This window comes from Primulina huaijiensis, chromosome 6, assembly GCF_012295235.1.
Source record: "Primulina huaijiensis isolate GDHJ02 chromosome 6, ASM1229523v2, whole genome shotgun sequence".
In the NCBI taxonomy this organism is placed as follows: Eukaryota; Viridiplantae; Streptophyta; class Magnoliopsida; order Lamiales; family Gesneriaceae; genus Primulina; species Primulina huaijiensis.
Genome location: NC_133311.1, coordinates 13,817,322 through 13,822,679, shown reverse-complemented (window position 1 = coordinate 13,822,679; position 5,358 = coordinate 13,817,322).

The following is a 5,358-nucleotide window of genomic DNA, read 5'->3' as shown; positions in this document are numbered from 1 at the left end:
AAAATCCCACTAAGTATTATAATTAAAATAGTCATAAAATTATTTAGAAATTCTAAGATGAATTGACATTAAATAATGAAGATCACAATAATTTATTCACGAATTTGCAAGGACGAAAGATCAACGAGAGACAAATTCTAGAGGTTCGATTTCATTTGACTATCTATTATGTATAATTCTTATTGACATCTATATCATTATTTATTATAATTTATTAACAAAATTCTTAATCTTCTCTACTCTCTTTCTCAAGAGACAAATATAAATTATTATCTTATATTGTTTCTAATATTCATATAAAAAATAATAAATCAAACAATGAAAATCACAAAATAATTTTTTTAATTGCTTCAATGGAGTTATATGTCCTCTTAATTCTAAAAACACCCATACGATTTGTAAGGTCCAAAATTAAGACAACGTAATCCAACTGCATGCAAATCTAGGGAATATGAGAAAATAGTTAATTAATTGATTTTAATTGCTAAATTGATTATGTTGATATGTTTATATGATGTTTTAGTAGTTTTATACTTAAATGTATTAAAATATATTTTTATGGGTTATTCGAGTTGCGNGTAGTTTTCTACTTAAATGTATTAAAATATATTTTTATGGGTTATTCGAGTTGCGATCAAGGAACGGAGACCGAGGGCTGAAAAATAAAAAATGTTTTTATTAAATAATTGTTTCTAATTATTTAAAAAAAAGGGTGATGCTTTTTCTTATTTTTTAAATTAAAGAGTTTTGATGTGATTTTATACGCCGGCACGTAATTTTTATCGGTATACGATTTTCAACAAAAATACGAACGTTTTGACAACTCGACTAATAATTTCACAAAATTTTCTACACGAAATATTTTAAACATGCACAATTGGGCTTATTGGGCCTAGTTTAGTTTACCAATGGACCCAAACATGCACATAAATTTTGTTAGCAAAATAAAAAGCCCAAAACCCTACCCCATTTTTATAAATAATACATGCCCCCCACCCTAATTCTTTTGCAAGACTCCTAAGCACTAAACACACGGCACACACCAAAGGCAAGGGAGAAAAGCTTCAAAAATTCTTGAGGGAATTCACCCAAGGTCTTCTCATCGCCGTTCTTCGATTCGTCAACGTTTATTCATGCGTTATACACGCAAAGGCACGTCATATTCTTTCTTTTACTCATCATCACACCATAATATGTATTTATTTATGAATTGTATGAAAAACAAGTGACACTTTTTATTTATTTTCGTTTTTGCACAACACATGAATTTTTGAAGCATGTTTTGATCCAAAAACTTGTTGTTTGCATACATGAAGGGGCTGCCATGATTAGGCAAGGTTTAAGGGCATGTTTTACACGATTTATAGGGTCTTAAGTCACACGAGAATCGCTGCACACGAGAATTGTAGAAGCTGGAATCGTGGCTTCAAGTTTTGTGGTCTAGGGCTCGATTTAAGGGGACCATGGTGCATGGCTTGGCTCGGTTGCAACCAGGGCTGGGCTAAGGACGTGCTTGGTTTAGGGAAGGAGTCCTAGACACACTAGTACTCGAGAGGGATGGCTGGGGAGGAGTCCTAGCTTGCTAGGACTCCACTCGAGAGAGTCGCGCATGTGCAGCTGTCGCGCGCAAGGAAGATTGGCTCGGCCAGAGGGCTTCGAGCTGAGCTAGGTTAGGTCCTTAGGGTCCTAAGAGGGTGTACAAGGGTCGGGGTCAGGGGCTGGCTCGTTGGTTAAGTTGCTAAGCGAGTTCGAAGAGTCCTAGCTCAAGATGAGTTCTCGGACCGTTTGCTTCTGCTGGTGTAGGGGTTTCGGGAGATGGTTATGGTTCGAGTCCTAGCGGTTCTAGTCGTCCAGAGGGTTCATGAGGGTCCAGGGGAGGTCTGGTCCGAAGATGGCTCGGGGTGGCTCATGCTTGGCTCGGTGAAAAAGTGAGAATGATTCAAGGAGTCTTAGTGTGATTCGATACTAGGGCTTTGATGGTTCAAAGTTTGAAACATGGCTCAACGGGGGCCGAGTCATAGTTCACGAGGGCTAATTAAATATAAAAAGTATAAGTTTTTAATTTGAGAATTTTAAATGAAAGTTTGATTTAATTCGGGATTAAAACACATTAATAAGTGATAATTAAAGAATACAATAAAATTCATCGATTTAAGCAAAATAAAAATACGAGGAAAATTAATGCAAGCTTAAATAATTATTTGGGATGGAGTCAACGTAATTAAGAAAATGTCAAACAAGTGAAATTTTACATCTATGGGTAAAATGGTAATTTTACACCTGAAAATTAGTAAACGTCATGGCAGTGCCCTGAATGCTGTTTTATATGCCAAAATGGTTATTCTGTATATTTATGGAATTTTATGATGAAACGATAACGTTAAAAGACATGTTGTATGCTTGGTTTAAAAGAAAAACGTTATATGCATGTTTAATTTTTATAAGTGATGAAAATACGAAATGTTGAAGGAAGTTGAAGGATCGTGTGCTAGCACCTTCGAATATGCTTCAAACACAATATTCTCCAATGAGCTGCAATAGCTCGTGTTCTAAGAATGTTAACATCGATGAATTAAATCGATTTTGGTATAAACTAAGCGGAAGAAACTCGAAGCAATCATTCGTGAAGAAACATGTTATATTAGAAAACATTTTAACTTACGTAAAATGAATAACAGAAAACAGGGAATCAGTTGTCGCATATATCAGTGCAGTTATAATGAAAACTGAACTGACGGATGCTCTAACTGATCAAGTCAGTTTGAAAACATCAGTTAATCAGTTAAGTACACAAAATATGTTTATGGATGTTCGAAAATTTCAACTGCTCCTACGTCACCCCTTCTACCACCTTGGGTAGGATCCACTAGAAAACTTTGATTTATATAACTACTTGTACAAACCCACCCAACTAAGGACTTACACTACTGCCTCAAGTGAACTCCTAGCCTAGACTGAAGGCAGCACCTTCCAGCCGACACTTCTTTAACGTATATGTGTCAAAGACTACATACACAAGTTTAAAGTCTTTGTGTAAGACTGTATTTTGATAGTGAGTGAGTGTGTGTGTGTGTGAAAACTGAACAAGGAATACACCAGAAAGGTGTTTCCACACACTGAGGGAAATGAGCTTCTAAACTAAGCTGATAACATGTCGAAGTATCCCTCTGGGCTGATTTTCTTCTTGAAAGCTTATAAGCATTGAGCGTGCCCTCTCTTCTCTTTTCTCATATGTTATATTGATCTTCACTGATCTTCTATTTATAGGCGGGAAATTGAGCGTACAGTGAGACTCACTTATTGTATCCGTTGTAGCTTGACTTCGTTCTTTGGACTTTGTGTCTCGACTTTTCCAACATGTCTTCAGGAATATCTGATGCAACGTTCATTATTGTCCTTTGACTGGACAATTGTTTTTGTACCTTTGTGCATAGTTGGAATCCACTTGAATGAGCTTGCATTGATCTACAACTGAAAGATTCTAGCCGATGCTCCAAACTAGTCAGCTGAACTGATCTTCAGTTGGGCTGGCGAAATCAGTTGACTCATCAGTTGAACTGGTCAGCTGGGCTCTTCATTAGTTGAACACTCTTTCAGCTGGCTAGACTTCTAAGGTTCTCCTGCTGAACCACCAATCAGCTGATCAATCAGCCGAACTACTCGTTTGACATATCAGTTTGTTGATTCAGTTTGTGCGATTAGTTGGTTCCTCAGTTTACGATTTAGACAACTCTAAACTGATCCTAGCTTATGCACACTAAGGTAAATCATTAGTAACAAAATAAAAAGTTTTGTTAATATCAAAATCTAGATTGCGAACTTGAAAAGTTTCAACAGAAGTGAACTAATTGTGATTGATACGATGGTACGATGATATGTTAATACGTAGGCCAAGGCTCAGTTGACGGGTGATAGTGTCGCTGATGTCCCCGCCGCCCAGTACTGTGGTTACATGTAGATGGATCCATCACCCCAATACGAATACGAAAGTCACAATTAACGATCTGAATTCAACGAAAGGAAAATGGAATACGTACATGAATATGATGAATATGAATATGTTTATGATGATATGAAAATGTTTATGAAAATGGTTATGTTTAAGTTATGCATCATTATGAAAATGATATTTTACGTACAAGTATTTTCACTGTTGCATGTGATCTATACATGTAGTACTTGTTATCAAGAATATGGTTTGTTGAGTCTTTAGACTCATTATGTGTGATTGATGCAGGTGATTATGATAATAATGATAATGGAAGTCTTGACTTGATGGTTGATTTGACTGGATTGAAGGTGCACCTAACCCGATGACCAGCGCTAGTTTTTCGCACTAGTTTATGATTTTTAAGATTATGTTAAAGATATTTTTACGACTTTTATTATGATTTGAATGGTTTTTGAGAGGTGGTTAGTTTTAGTTTTATTGCTAATTTAGGATTTGCAAACGATTGACGTTTTTATGATTCAAACTATTTTCCTTTGGATTTTCAAATATAGTTGCTTGTTTTATTTTAAAATGGTGCAAAATATTTTATAAATATATATGAGTATTTCGGTCGAATTAATGGAGTGTAAAAAAAAATTTCTAGTACTTTTTAAGAAAATAAGTAGTGGACGTTTCACGATTTATTTTCCTATATCGTATTCAAAATTATCTATCTCGAGTGATAGAATCATTCAATCTATGGCTAGTAAATTGAAAGCATTATAATTAAAATATATAAATTGAAAGATAAAAAATATAGTAGCTAATCAAACTACGTCGTTCATTTAGACAACTAAATTAGTTCATGATGAATTTAAAAAAATACAAATGAATGTTCTTCCACAAAATCATCAAATTAAAAATCTAAGAAAGAGAAGAAATAAAAACGAAGATTGAAGATGCTTCTCCGGCTGGAGATCCGTCCCACGAAAATAACTCTTGAAACCCTTTCACGAGAGTTTTTGTGTACGATTTAATATGGTTATGATTCCAGATTGAGTTAATATCCCAATCCAGTAAAAGTTCAATCCGATATAATATAGGATTGGGCTGATTCCTCATAATCTAGAATCGAACTAATTCGATTTAAAACCGGTCCGATTTTGTCCGATGACATGCCTATATAAAAGTATGGCAAGGAAGTAAAGAATCACTACATCATATAACCCTCCATGATTATGAACATTCATTCCATCACGTTTTCTTTTATAATTAATTAATTGCATGTTTTACTTTGTCAATTACTCTTTTGTTAAAAGAGCCGAACATACACGCTCTTTTCTATAGTATGAAGAAAAATTATTTTAGATGTATACCCTTTATTATAAGTTATGATTATTAATTTATATATATAAGTTATGATTATT